General features: G+C 48.2%; 1 protein-coding gene and 1 long non-coding RNA gene across 10 annotated transcripts in view; one reads left to right on the top strand and one right to left on the bottom strand.

Annotated features, from left to right (window-relative positions):
- Positions 1-15451, top strand: part of LOC146204634 (inactive dipeptidyl peptidase 10-like) — a 272165-nt gene that overhangs the window by 90033 nt on the left and 166681 nt on the right. The gene's annotated exons all lie outside the window — the stretch shown is intronic.
- LOC146204635 (uncharacterized) overlaps positions 1-15451 on the bottom strand; it is a 142740-nt gene that overhangs the window by 66289 nt on the left and 61000 nt on the right. The window lies entirely within an intron of this gene.

Genomic DNA, 15451 nt, shown 5'->3' with positions numbered 1-15451 from the left:
CGTTTTCCATTGCAAAGGATGCGCATCCGGTGCAACTGTGGGTGTGTTGTTGAACGCACGCACGGTTGCACGGCTCTTTGGAAGTCTCCGCTTTTTCGCTTCAATGCGCCCCAGAGTGGGTGGAAATGATGTAATCGTAGACACTTCTGCTTCTCGCTTAACTCTCTCTTTTTTTTTTTTTTTTTTTTTGTCCCCCGGTTCTGAAAAAGCACTTCAGAGCCCTCAAGTCGCGTTGATCTTGAGCGGTACTCGAAGGAAGAACGTTTTGTGAAGTTACTTCAGTGCTATGATTTTGGACATAATTTTGATTTTTCACCCACAATCTCTCAACGCTGGCGTAATACCAGTGGCCAACAGAGTGTAGAACTCCGATGTAGTTTATAAAGCTCCGATAAAATATCTGGCTCACGAAATAACAAGGACGAACTGCAAGGTGGCTAAAGCTTGAAAATAAATTATTTGCAACTGAATTACTATAACTCATGCACAAAGTACTTATTTTTTTTCTTGCACGGATGTCTGTAACACGCCGGAAACACACACACACACACACACACACACACACACACACACACACACACACACACACACACACACACACACACACACACACACACACACACACACACACACACACACACACACACACACACACACACACACACACACACACACACACACACACACACACACACACACACACACACACACACACACACACACACACACACACACACACACACACACACACACACACACACACACACACACACACACACACGCACGCACACACACACACACACACACACACGCACACACACACACACACACACACACACACACACACACACACACACAGATATGCATATGTATGTTTGTGTGCATGTATGTACATTTGTTTCCATTATTTTGCGCCCCGCTGTGGTGGTGCAGTGGCAAAAGGCAAGACGCCCTTGTGCTGTGCGACGTCAGTGTGTGATAAAGAGCCCCAGGGAGTCTGAATTCCCGGAGTCCTCCCCGGCGGCGTCTCTTATAGTCTCGGTCGCTTTGGAGAATTAAACTCCGCAAACCGAACCGTACCGAACCATTATTTTTCGGCTCTGACTATCCACTTTACAGAAAGGAGATTTCACTTTCTCGAACTCTTCTGCAGTGCCTGGGCTGCCTTATCGCTCAATAGCAATGTTCGCAGAACTCCAAATCTTACGTTCTTTTATCTACCAAATAGTGAAAAGCTGGTTTTAGTCTGTGAAAAGCGCACAAAGCAAGTTGTTGGGCGAGTCGGTGACGATCTTCCGCAGTTGCCGCGTGAAAGACAGGACAAGAGAGAGGAGGACAAAACACAGCGCTGTGTTCTGTCCTCTCTCTTGTCCTGTCTTCGCGCTTTAAAAATTGAAATTGTTAAACGAAGTGACAGTGTATGTCCGCGGCATTTTATTGATGAGGGCAGTATATCACGTGTGCCATCGACCAGAGTGGGCTGGACTTCCAACCGCGATCACATACGATCCCATTGCGGCTGCTGGAAAAGGTCGTGTTGGCGCTGTAGGAAACGCGCACTTTGCATAATGACGTGTTTTGATTGATCCGTAGCGCACTTTAATCGCAATGTCGACGGGAGTTTAAAACTTCAAGCGCTGGAAAATTATGTTGTCTTTGCCGGGTAGCGGGGTTACAAAACTCTTCGATAAATGTTTTCCGCGGTTACGTCATTCGCCGCGTTGTTTCACAACTGTATTTCCCGCCGCCTAAAGCCTCTGCTCACGTTGTCGCGCACGTGCTTGTTCCCAAGCGGCCATGGTCGTAAAACGTAAACGTTGTGCTCCATGATTTTGCTGCAACCAAGATGGAATCGTTCTCCACACCGTGTTGAAATACTCCAAGTAGCCCTACAACCATTACCTGCATCAAAGCGAAAATTGTTTTGGAGGAAAGCGTTAGCTGAATACAGATTTTGATTGGCGTTCGTGCAGCTTGCCGCGAGCAGAGCTCCTCAATACTACCAGTTCCGAAACTTGCCATAGGGCCCATGTATAAAAAAACGCCGGTTTTATTGGTCAAAATTGGGGTGTTTACAAATGGTGACGGCACCCGCGGCCATTAAAAGAAACTGCGTCTAAATTCCAATTTTTCTGATTGTGTATAAATGCACAACTATTATGGAAAATAAAATTAGTTGGACTCGCAGCGACAAAAATTATTAGGTAACAGCCAAATAGTTAATTAAGATGGAAAAAAAGGAGAGAAAAATTTGATTTTCAAAAGGCAATGGCGGCAATAGCAAAAAGCCTGTATTGAACGCTTCCAAATGGTGCGATAATTCATAGACACCCGAAAAATGCGTACAAAATTCGGTCACTTTTTGAAGCGGAGTTTCGCGCGCGCGTGTGTGTGTGCGTGTGCGTGTGCGTGTGTGCGTGTGCGTGTGCGTGTGCGTGTGCGTGTGCGCGCGCGTGTGTGTGTGCGTGTGCGTGTGTGCGTGTGCGTGTGCGTGTGCGTGTGTGTGTGCGTGTGCGTGTGCGTGTGTGCGTGTGCGTGTGCGTGTGCGTGTGCGTGTGCGTGTGCGTGTGTGTGTGTGTGTGTGTGTGTGTGTGTGTGTGTGTGTGTGTGTGTGTGTGTGTGTGTGTGTGTGTGTGTGTGTGTGTGTGTGTGTGTGTGTGTGTGTGTGTGTGTGTGTGTGTGTGTGTGTGTGTGTGTGTGTGTGTGTGTGTGTGTGTGTGTGTGTGTGTGTGTGTGTGTGTGTGTGTGTGTGTGTGTGTGTGTGTGTGTTTTCCGCTCTCGTATCCCGGCGCGAATATTTTCTCCCGCTCCACCGCCGTGAGAAACGCTGTGGAATCGGAAGGACTTCTTCAGAAGCAGCGCGCCTAAGCGCGTCATTTCGCTCGGTCACTGCATCGCCATCTCGAAGCACAAACTTGCCCGCTTTCTAACCACTCGTTTTGCGCTAATGAAGCCGTCACGTTCCGTATGTAACTGAATCGCGCCTCCTACTGATGCACTACGTGCGCGGAGAGCACGAGTGGCTGCGGCCGTGACGAAAGGACGGCAACTAGGGCAACAGCTGCGTGACAGAATGAAGGGGACGAAACGAAAGCAGGCGGCCGCGGAGACGAAGACAGCGGAAAAAAAAAAAAGTAATAATAATGCGAAGCCTGTCATTCAGAATGTGCTATACAGTGCTGCAAATGGAGTGTCAAACTGTGTTTCGATTGCCCTTAGTTGAACAAAGCCGCGCACATCAACATGGTTTGCAGCTATGTGTGCTCGCAAAAGGACAGTATTTTTTTATTTTTTTTTTTACTTGCTATGCTCTGCATAACTGTATGGTGCAGCTTGCTAATTCTGCGTTTGAGCTTTGGCCTGTACGATCTCAGCGAATTCTTCCAGTACATTGAAACGACATTGTGGGACGGTAAAACTTGAGGTTTTCGCAACGATGGATATGGAAACTGTTGCATAGGCATCATGCTGAAAGGGCTCTTGCATCCGTTCCCACGTCGGGATAGTTGTGGAAAATGCCAGCGCGTAGTACTTATGGAAATGGCTTGCAGCGCCGCTTTGTCCATGTCACGCTACTTAGAAAAATTTGAACTTGCAGTGAAATGTTGCCGAACAGCGTAAACAACTAAGGGCTGTTATAGTTGGTCATTGTGCGTGTTCGTGCACGCGCGACTTCGGCGAAAACATTTTTTGGCTGGGAGGGGAGATCAGAGGAGAAGTCGAGAGCCATAGCAGTTAATTTACGTGGTCATGTATCTTGCAGCCAAATTCTGGCTCTGATTGCAGTCATACCTCAAACAATGGTGTAAGGGCAGAATGGGGAAAATTTTCGCATCGACACGCGAAAGGTATTTGCTGTCAATCTCGTTCGTAATGCGAAAATGCTGAGACCTCGCAACAGTGATGGCGCGGAATTGATGCGGCTCACCGGCTCTTCACGCAAGAATAAATGGATAGCGACATTAACTGCCTGCATCTCTGGCAAAGAAAAGCCGTCTAATGTTTTGAAAGTGGGAAATGACACTTATATGAAAATGGCACTTCCTGTTGCTACCGGGCTACGCATGAGAGGAACTCTAGAGTACATGGATTAAGGCACCTTATATGATTTACAATTGCGGTCAAAGATACGCGACCCATGGCTTCGTCCGCCGGAGTGGCTGCGAGGCCGAAACCGCGGCGCTGGCGCGGTCTCGCGGTCTCTGCGAGAGTATGCATCGTGGCGACAGGTGTCTCCCTGGCTCTCCTGCATGCAGGCCAAGAGCTTGATAAAATTCAAGTGCGGTGTGCAGCTGTTTGGCAGGTAAGGGTGGGTACGAAAGGGGGCTCTCCAGTGCGCGCATACTGCTTCGCATGTTGCGCGTAGCTAAGCGTACCTTTGAACGCCGTGCAGCACTGGCTCCTCCTGGCATCGCTTCTCTCCCACATGCTGAGAACGGCTCCGGTAGGCACGCTTTCGGCCATTCGGCTAAGCGTACTATGCGCGTGGCGCGTATACGTATGGGAGGTTGGAGAACCTCAATAGCGTTGGGCCATCGAGGCACCTGATGAGATGTGCCCGATCGTACAGAGTTCCCTCTTCATGTTGACGCGCGCATTGCATTCGTGTGCGCAGCTGTGCCTTTATCTCGTGCGCAAAAAAAAAAAAAATAATAATAAAAAAAATCCGTACATTTAATGGGAAGCACAGTTACAAATTATTCGGCAAAAGCTTTATATATCTTGCGAGAAGGAAAAGTAGTCGTCGGAAGTGCCCGCAGAATGTTTGGCAGAAGGTCGTCGCCCCAAAAGAGGACATGACGTCGTAGGAAGGAGTATGTCGTTTAACCAGTCATACATCATCGTTAGAAGTGGAATGCTAAGTTGTATAGCGTAATACTCAGCCATAACACGTTAAAGCAAGTTGAGGAATCATGATTAGTCATTTGATGTCATGATATATCATGTGGAAGAAAATAAGATGAAAATTGTCTTATGTGCCACCATATGAGTTATAGTATATAACTTCACACTAATGGGATATCAGGACTAAGTCATAAGAAGTTTCAGATTGTTCAGAATGACAAGTTATGACTCCACACCGGGGCCACGTGACAAAGAACTGTCACGTGATTCAGGATGAACTGCAAAATAAAAAAAAATTGTTGTGGTTTAGCTCTGGTTAACCCTAGTTGAATTGTCAAAGCAACGGCGGAAGCTTCTTTTGTCTGCTACATTATTCCCCTATCCCGCCCTATCAGTGTAAGAGGCTACATTATTGGGGACACTTAAGCTCATCCTTTAAGGGTATGACGCGAGAGCGTAAGCTACCAGCCCACATATAAAGTCCCGCTTCAACCAAGCCGTATGGACGTGCCTGCGTGTCGTAGGGGTAACGAGAAAGCAAATGGTTCTGGCAGGCTGATTCTGATATCACCCTCCCTGCCCGTGGCATAGAGGTAACGTGAATTCAAATGTCATGCCAGGCTGATTTTTTCCACGAGGAGACCGTAGTTACGCCTCTTCACGGCGTAGCTGCGGCCACCCGATGTCTCGCTTTGGCCTTCGTAGTATTTCTTTCGCAATAAAAGGGATTGCATCGTCTGCATCAGAATATAACAATACGTGAACAGAAACAAGATGGGATTTCGTCAGCGCCATACACCGGCGGCTTACCATGGCATCCCTTTGTTCTAATTATTTCTTGAAAACCCGCACATCGTACCCCGATGCTATCACGCACGGCTGAACCGCGCAGACTGGAGCGAGGCGCCCGCGTAAGGGCAGTGTCAATCGAGGCGACAGCGGTGAACTGCATGCTAGCCGTCAACTTAATTTACTCCGACCGCGAGCTAATCGAGGCGAGGTGGAGGCGCCCTCATACGTACTGAGCGTTGGCTGTGAAGCAGCTGGACGCCGTGCTCTAAATTTATCAAGAGCGTGACATGCACGCGCGAAAGCGAAGAAGAAACCAGTCGTCGCAATGCATACCTCGCAGCTCTGGCGCGATTGACAGGATGCGGACCCGCTGCCGCTCTGGCGGCTGAAGCTATGGGCCGCGTATTTTTGATCGTGGTTGTACAGCGCTTATTCTTTCTGTTCTTTTTTTTTCTTTTTTTTACCATGCCTTGCTGTCTGCTCTGTCAAGTCTTGCGTCTCAGGCTTTATGTTGAGAAATGCACTGCTCCAAAATTTCCCGTTTTTGCAGTCGAGGCAGCTAACATACATTACGCGTCAAATTTTACCATTCAATTTGTCCTTGTCCAGAAAACGACTCTAATTTTCAGCTCGAACGGGCAAGAAATCATCGTGCGCAACGATGCGAATATACGCGAAAATTGTATAACCCGGCCTAATAGGGCAACCTTCTGCATTTAAGCAGGTTGTGTCAGCCAATGTAGGCCAAGGGTTGAGAACCCCAAGGGGGCGTGCAGAATTCCTACCGCGGCGGCGCATATTGCGGCAGGGGCGAAATGCAAAAACGCCCATCTTCTGTGCGATGTCGGTGGACGTCAAATGGCCCCAGCTGGTCGAAATTCAAACCGGTGTCTTTCGCTACGGTGTCCCGCATAGTCAATATGTGCAGCTTTTGGCCTTTAAACACCGCAAGCCGTGTTTTGCCGTGCTTCCAAATGCGCATCAAACTTTCGTCATTTAGACCGCGGTTTCCTGCACCAACACCGCGACAACACGAGAATGAATACGAGCCTCGTGTTCTTCTTTTGGTGCGAACAGCTGGGTGCAAAAAAAGCGCTACATGGTGACTTAGTAACGTGCAGCTTTCTTCGAGGACTCAGTGAACTGGGCTACAAAGTTGTCTAGGGGCGTCACGATGCTGCGGCTTCCTCGCAAGCGGCGACAGCCCGAAAGGGGCGCACGTAGCCCACTTGAAGCCTATTATATGCGCTAATAGACTGTGACGCTGACTTTTTTTTTGTTTCTGTTTGCTTCACTGAGACCTTGGCTGTGTTGTGTACAGCAGCGCCTTGTTTCGTTCGAATCGTGGGGCCGACGCTTTTTTGCGAGGACAGTAATTGCGCGAAGGTGGTTTGTTGTGGTTAATGCTTGTAATCTTTCTGTTTTGTTTATTTGACACAGTCGCATTTTTCTGTTCTGTTTCGCTTCGCCGAGCGGGTGGTCCAGTCCAGTTTGTGTTCGAGCGATGTAGCCGGTTCTTTCACTGAGTGTTACGATCACGGACGCAAAATTAGCTCCTGTGGTCGGTTGTATTCGTGAAATGCGAGCGGGCTATCTGCGATGTGTTCTGTTGTGCTTAATGAAGCACGTACGAGAGAAAGGGTATACTACAGCGAGTACTGACAGCCTTGGTTAATGCTATCGTCACCAAGTCCCTTTTCTACTTCACGTTTCTCTGAGCAACTTCGTCCAGTAAAAGAGTTTCGTTTCGGTCTCATTACTAGTAGCCTCACCGGTATGAACGCAAGAAGACTGATACAAAAGTTTACAGAGACTGTCAATGTACCCTTGCTGTACGTAGCTCGCGTACTATACATTACAATACAAATATCTATTTTGGACTTTCTAAAGAACGCACCTGTTCTGTAGCCCATATTGCTATTGTAGGTCATATAATATTTTGCTTTCATTAAGCCTCCTCTCAGGGGTAACCAATTTATATAAATTAGACATATTGCAGAGGAAGCATTACGTTATGTTGCGGGCGTGTTTTCCTGCCATCGAACCGAAGAGCTTTTTTTTTTTTATAATTATAACGTATTGTCCGTGTTTTTCTTCACTGATTACAGGATCACTGCAGCTTATAAATATTTTTTTCAGATCTAATGACAATATTAATTTGTCCCGAAGAGTTAAACGAAAATATCCGGGAACAACAAACGAAAAATTAAGAAAAATATCTTGTTTCAGTATCATGTGCACGTATGCATACATTCAATCATTATTCTCAACTGTGCTGGAACGATTAAACATGTTGCGTGCGGCTGGATTTGATCCGCTTAAGGGATTTGGTCACTAAATTTATTATTTTTTGTTTGCCCTGAGCAACTGTAGTGAATCAAATATTGCTTTGTGTTAAAATTGTTTCTACGTTGACGTACTATTTTATGTCAAAACTGTAAGTTTTATTGATTTTATTTTCTGCTCTTTATTTCTTTGCGTCATTTGTTGCCTTATTTTCATATGGAATAAAGTAATAGTGCTGTAATTTTTACGTACAGATTGTCATGGTTCTTGGGCCTTGTCAAGCTTATTTGCATATCTTTAAGCCCTGTTTTCTTTAAAAAAGAATCTTGTATTGATTGTCGTTGACAGGCCGTGATTTTGCTTGTTCAGGTCTGCAGAGGACACAGCAAGTTACTTTGAAGTTGAAATAAAGTTAATGATGATATGATGTGAACAGAGGGTGAATTGCATTTTTTTAGGAAATGATATTCCTTTAAAAAATGACATTCGCAGTTGGTGATCATGCATATGTCCTTGCGCATTTCAAAGACACTTCCACGAAGGTCATTCAGTTCAAATCGGTCCTGTCCAAGGTACACAACGTCGCATTGAAAGTACCTCTCACGGGTTATACAGATCAGCTTTGGGCTCCCCAGGCAAGCCCCAAGGTTTACATTGTACGCTGTTCGAGCTTACGGGGAAGTTTGTTCGGCCTTGTGGACCGTTTTTGTCCAGCGGCAGCTCAGCAAAGTTGCGGAGCGAACCGAGAGCTGCTACAGGCGATGATTTGATGACCCAGTTTTATATAAGAGTTATCTCTTGCTGAAGATCCAGTGGTTGGACGTGGACTCTGCAGCCTGGCTGTAACATACCGGGATTCGTATCGGCAGACTGGCTTATCAGCACGGCTATACCTATAGTCACTGCGCAGTCTCGGTATTACGTCTCAGAGCAACTGACCTCTGTTTTCAGAGAGCGATCGCCACACTACTCGTGCACTTTTGATTGCACTGGCACGCTGTGCAAACAGTAATGAATTTCAGAAGCTTCGCGATTCTGGTAATCTCGACGGTTTCCCAGGGGGAACAATTAAAAGAGCGGCATATTTCCGGTCATTGCTATCTCAAATCGATTTAAAGCAAGTTCCTATGTCAGGCGAAGGATAAAAGATCGGTTGGTGAGGTACCAAAAATTGGTAACATGGAGAGCGCCGTTTAGTGAAACACATTGCCGACCCAGTGCCTCTGCCGAACGCCACGTCTGCTCGAACGGCGCAAAACGCAGAGTGGCGTAATGTGCCTGAGACAACCTTGCAGAAATGGAACGAATCACAGACAGCGAAGGCACTTTGGAGGCTCTAAATTCAAGTGCATCTATCCACAGCGCGCACAAGCTTTTCGAGAGGCTCGCGCTCGCGCCGAGTGACGAAACGACGCTGCACATGTAGTGTGTCGTTGCGTAAAAGCGACGACAGCCAGAGCCGCGTCTGCTTTATCATACATTCATGTATATATCTTGCGTGCTCACATCGTGCGTTGTTTCTAGCTTCTTCAGAAAGCCGAGCGTCGAGCCCGTCCTGTCGCTGAGAGTTGCTGCGGTAACCGACGCACACATTTCCCTGGTATTCATACGCTGCCTATACGCACAGACACGATGTCTTGTGACCTCTACAAGCGCGAAATGCCCTGTTCTCGCGTCTGTGCACATAATGCACATGACGTCTCGGCGAACATAATTGCAGGAGAAACCTGTACTTGCTTTAATATACTCGTGGACACGTACACCATCACACAGGGAGCTTCACCGGACTCGTCATCCACTGCGCTTGACTCGGCGGAAGGAATCCGGACGGACGTAACGCCGAGAGAAGTGAACGAGCGGGGACCGTGCTCCCCGAGGCGTAACGGACTCGCGTCCGTTGCTCGTCTCGGCGCTGACTTCGATTCGCACGGCCGGACACGGGAGCCTTACAAGAAGAACGCGAGGCTGATGAAAGTCACCTGGCTGTCTCCACATTTCTCCGTGGGACGGGTTCTCCTTGGCAACGGGTTGGTGCATAGCCTACATTTGCGCAGGATTCACCGTGCGATTGTTGCGCAATGTATCTGTACACCTGCTCATCCTACAGGTTTTGTCAGTTCTTTAGTCCGTCTCGTACTCACCCTACTCTGCGCACTCGCGGAAAAAAAAAAGATTTAAGCAGATACACACAGGACCACTTAACATATACGAAGGTGAAAGCTGCGTCACGTGATGCGCTGCCGCGACGGCCGCTTCCGTGCACGCCTCTTCCTGCCGCACGTACCACCACGTGACCGGTAGCGCGATATGACCTCTGTCCTTTTCTGACAACGCCCTCTGCACTCCTCCTCCTCTTACGACGCCTGCTGCGCTAGGTCACGTGGTGTCCTAAGGCGATTAAGGCATACATATGATGGTACATATGTCTGAAGAACGATTGTGTCAATTTTAATACGGAAGAGGAGAAATCTCGCTCCACGTGGAGCTATGTTAGTGATGTCGTTGACTACACCGTTATGTGTTTGCTGACAATGCCAACAGTATAGCAACAACAAAACCGCTGGAAAGATTTTCGCTTAATGCGACTAGTAAGGCTTTCGCCTTAAAAAGTTGCGTTTGACCGAGTTCCCAGGTCTATTTTAAAGCCTCCTATTCGTTTCAAACGTCTACTTGTCTCCCATCCAGTGTTTCTGCCACACTTTACGTGTCACTTGTCGCAGGTCTGCAAAATTGACGTCTGGTCAATAAGGCGACAATGCACCCTAATTGACATTTGCGCCTTGTTCATATAGAAGACGAGATATGCGAGTGACAAACGTTATTTTAACGCTTCTTTAATTAGCTCTTAGAGGAAAGTTTAGACGTGCGCTCGTTTCATTTCGGAGCTTTATGTGAATGCAGTAAAACTTTTGTTTATGTGGCAATGAAATGAATAAAAAATTGGAAGAGGCACTTAGGACTGATTGCAAGCCTTTGTCAGCTAATCAGCAAGCAAATGTAGAGAAATCAGATGCTCGTCATTAGATACATACGACGAGAACCAGCAGTCACTACCCCGAAGGAAAGCATAAGGGATTTTTCTTTTTTTGTTGTTGATCAGTGGGAAATATTCTGAAATATTTATGAAATAGAAGGACCGTGTACTACGTTGCCCGATTTCGCAGCTCCTCCAAATTCGCCATGACGTGGTTTCATGACGTCAGACAAAAGCCGACCAATCAGACCGTGCTATGTCACCCGTCAATTACTCACTGCTAGAAGCATGCTGTGAGGAGTACCGGACATACAGAGACGCACAGTCATACCACCTACGACCCGGCAATTCATCTCACCAATCAAACACTACCTCCCGGAAGCATACTAGTGATTTCTTGTGCCATTTTTGTACACGCCGGTGGCTCTTCTCGTAAAAGGGCTAGTAATGCGTTCGTTTGAATTAATAATCACAGAAATAAAACAAACTGACTGATTGACCGCTGCTCTTACAAACTATTAGCTCAAGGGCGTTCTGAAAACATCTCCAGCCTTTTTTCGTTCTTAGCAAACGAACCGCTGTGGCCCTGTGTAGCTCATGTGTGTTCGGCAGAAGGAACACGCATTTATTGCTAGAAAAATCAGATTTAAAAATCGGGCATTCTTTTCTCGCCACTCCCTGAAATTCTGTGACGTTGAGACCGGGAAGCACTCCTTGCTCATCATTCGGAGGGGAATGCGGTGGTGAAAACGGCAGGGGGCGATGATGCCTGTTTTTTGTGTTCCTCCCTTTTAGTATAGTTAACGAAAGCTTCGCTTCGGTGGAAGTAATACTTTTTCAGAATGTATAGTAACCTATCACTACAGGCTAACCGTCCTTACTGTGTCGCACGAAATGGTTCTTCGCAATCACTCTGAAATGAGTGCAAGGGAGGAAGTTGAGGAGCGGGGAAGGGCAGCACAGATATGGAAATTAGTTAATTAATTAAATAATTAACACCTAAATGCGGAAGGACATCAAATAATTCGCAAAACTAATAAAGGCCTAACGAATCATTAAAACTCCTGCATTCCATAGTCAGCTGTTCAGTTAGGATTTCTCATGATAATTACATTAACTTCGCGTCAACATCATCTACAAGGAGTCACCACGACCTCAACTTAGTGCCCTATACCACGCACGAACTAACATGTTCAAATTCACTTTCTTCCCCCGCTCTATTGAACAGTGGAATTCATTACCTGGGTCTATTCGCTCATATCCTCCCCATAGTTTTTCATCTGCCATCCAGGATAAATAACCCTGGTCATTCATGCCCGGCGCGTACTTGTGAATGTTTTTGTATACATACATATATATATATATATTATTGTATTGTACTTTGATTCCGTGTTATACTCGATGTATATACCTATGCTTTTGTAGACCGCTCCTGCCATAGTGCACATATGCGCTGCAGTATGTATGAATAAATAAATATTCAGTCAGCGAAAGACACCGAAACACAAGAAAAAAAGTGCACGGATCCATTCGGCGCCTGTGGCGCCTTTATCAGTTTGTTTTACCAATTTGTTTTCTGCCTGAGCTATGCAGTCGGCTGCAAGCATGGCGTTCTTTGGAGTGCCGCACATTCCAAAGCAAATATCCGAGGTACAGTTATTGTAGTAATTATTTCGCGCGTTTTTAACATTGCCGGTTAGGGCTGACAGTCTCGTGTAAAAATCTCGCCTATCGCCCCAGCTGAAACGTGTAAGCAGCTCGTGGTAGGATCGCGTTATTCGTTCGGAGAAAAAGTGCAGCATTAGGAGTAAAATATAGCCATTTTTTTACTTAAATAATCATTTAGTGTATTGGCATAGAGGGGAAAGAATGAGCTTTTGACCCATTTTCTGAATGCGATGCGCTGTGCAATTTTGTTTAAACAGCAAGTAGACAACTTCAGCAGCGAGTTGAAATCGGTTATACATTTCTTGCGGCGCCTCGCGGCGCTTTCATCACGGTAATGGAATCGTATCCTGCAAAGACACCGCACCGGTTTTCCGACGACACGCTGGGGCAAAGAATTCATCCCACAAAGAGGGTCATATTGGAAAGTGAAGCCAGCCTTGGGGGGGGGGGGGGGGGGGGGGGGGGGGAGGGCTCAAACATGATTCTTTTCTGCAAGCATCAAAGCAAGGATTACGCGCCGGGAAACATGCTTTGTGAGGGTCCCCGAAGAGTCAACTCCCGTCCTTACCGTACTCTGGCGCACCAGCGTCGGCACACAGCGGCGCCCGCCCTGTGTGCCGTTCGGCTCACGCAGCGCGCCAAGAACCGACCGTCGTCGGTGCGCCGGCGCGCTTTACAACGCGCTCTAGGAAAACAAACACCGAGCTGCGCTGGCAGTGGCTAGTTCTCACACCCCGCACTCCGAGGTCTGGACAAATATTTGGAACGGTGTGTAGAACCTCTGGATTCACTAGGTCCTCGAGTATGGCTTCGACTCCCCGTGGGGGTCGCTGGAGAATTTTGCTTTCAGTCCAAGTGTGATGTTTAGTATAGTTCAGATATCGAAAACGGCCCATTTTCAAAGACGACTCGCCCGACAAACAAGACTCTCTCGAGAAGATCGATGGGTGAAAACCGTAGCCTCTGCCGGTAAGGGAGCACTTGTGGTTTGCGTACAAGAAATGCGACGCGTGTCTGGAACCGCTTCATCAGACCGACAGCCCAAGCTTGATGGCCTACATAAAACTGGGTGTAGCCGATCGGCCACATTCACTGCCTAGTCACGCTGCGCTTTACCTGTTACAACGCGGACGTTCCTCTCCACTTTGTTGCCTGAGTGCGCGAGTCGGTAACAAAGCGACTCACGCACACACATGGCCATAGCTTGCACCGACGGAGGCGAGTGACGGAGCGGCTGGCGCCGCACCAGCGACGCGATTGCGGACGCAAGCAAATGATGCTCTCGAGCAGCGCGGTAAGCGGGTGTAGCGACAACGCGGGGGCGTCCGTGCATGTCCGAGCGCGCTCAACGGTTGACAATCTGGTGTGCGCGGGATCAGCCGGAGCATGACGCTCGTAGGGTTGCCGAGGCGACGCCCTTTGTTGTGGACGCCCGCCTATTCCGGTTCGCTGCGAGCGGTGACGGCAAAGGTATCCCCACCGCGACGTGCACCATGCAATGGCATGGAGTACGCCGTGGAGCAGGTGAGCGTTTCGGCCCGTGGCTTCCGATCACGCAAACCGCAAGGTCATCCGCACTTCATTGGCAATCGATCCCCGCACTCTAACCGGTGGCCGCGCACACGTGCCCCGCATGTCTGCCAGCGCGGCGTATCAATGCGCGCCCTTCGGAATGCCTTGGCGTGCAGCCACGCAGTCTCGCGAGACGGAGGTTTTGCGATGCATCCTCGCGCCGCGCGAACCCGGTTGACCTCATGCAACGTGCTGCGCACGCGGCAGCCGCCTTGATTTCGCTCAGCGCGCCTCCACGATGACCGCGACACCCGTGGTGGCAACAAGTAGTTAGTTCTAATGCCAGCTTAGCCTCCTGTACCTCTTGCGCCCTAGACAGCTTTATCTCTGTCACGCTAGGTGGAAAGCTTTCCTTTGCTCGAAATAGACGCATTTTTATGAACTCTTCTACAGGAAACTATGCCAGACGTTTTTTTAGACGATCCGAAATTTTCATAAAAAGATAGTTTGCTGCGGATTTAATTAGGCCTAGTACTGTATTGGTGGCTACTTTGGCCACCAGCTAGGAAGCATAATGATTTAGTTAGGTCGATAATTAACTGAATGTGTTAACTCCATTTTCTTGTTCAGTGTGGGAGTGTTGTTTCTTTTGCAGAATTAAGGCTCATCCTCAAATAATCTATATATACCCGAGAAAAGGTGAAAATTTGTAGCGCGCGTTACGAGGCGGATCCTAATAGGCGTATTCACATCGTAACCACCCCGCTGGGGTGGCACAGTGGTTACGGCGCTAGACTACTGTTCCCAAGCGTTCAGGTTCGAGTCCCGGCCTCGGCGGCCGCTTTTCGATGCAGGCGAAAAGCTAGGCGCCCGTGTGCTGTGCGATGTCAGTGCACGTTAAAGAACCCCAGGTGGTCGAAATTTCCGGAGCCCACCACTACGGCGTCTCTCATAGTCTGAGTCGCTTTGGGACGTTAAACCCCACAAACCAAACCAAACATCGTAACCCAGCGGCAGCCAGCGTGTCTGCTAAGGCCACTCAGTGCAGAGTTTTATTGAGGCCCAGTTAGGCGCGTTGCGGTATCATTAGCTGCCCTGGGCCTCGTCTCTAAAGGCCGGATTGCGAGCGCAATGACTGCGCTTTGGGTACAGACGCAGCGGCAATAATCGAGGCCGTGGGCAAAGCGAAACCACTGCAAGGTCAATGACGCCAGAGTCCTTCGCTGTTCCCGTAAAACTTGCAACGATACCGCCCCAAGTGATGCCAGCAGTGTTAACGGAATGGATAGGTGGAGCGATACACGTCAGACGCGCTTGTTGCCGTTGTGTTACGTCGTAAATCCGCCTATCAGGGTGACTTTGGCGTCTCTTAAC

This window comes from Amblyomma maculatum, chromosome 1, assembly GCF_055883805.1.
Source record: "Amblyomma maculatum isolate TAMU_Amacu chromosome 1, ASM5588380v1, whole genome shotgun sequence".
NCBI classification, from domain to species: domain Eukaryota; kingdom Metazoa; phylum Arthropoda; class Arachnida; order Ixodida; family Ixodidae; genus Amblyomma; species Amblyomma maculatum.
The sequence above is the reverse complement of the archived record's forward strand: the minus strand, read 5'-3'. Positions and strand labels throughout refer to the sequence as shown.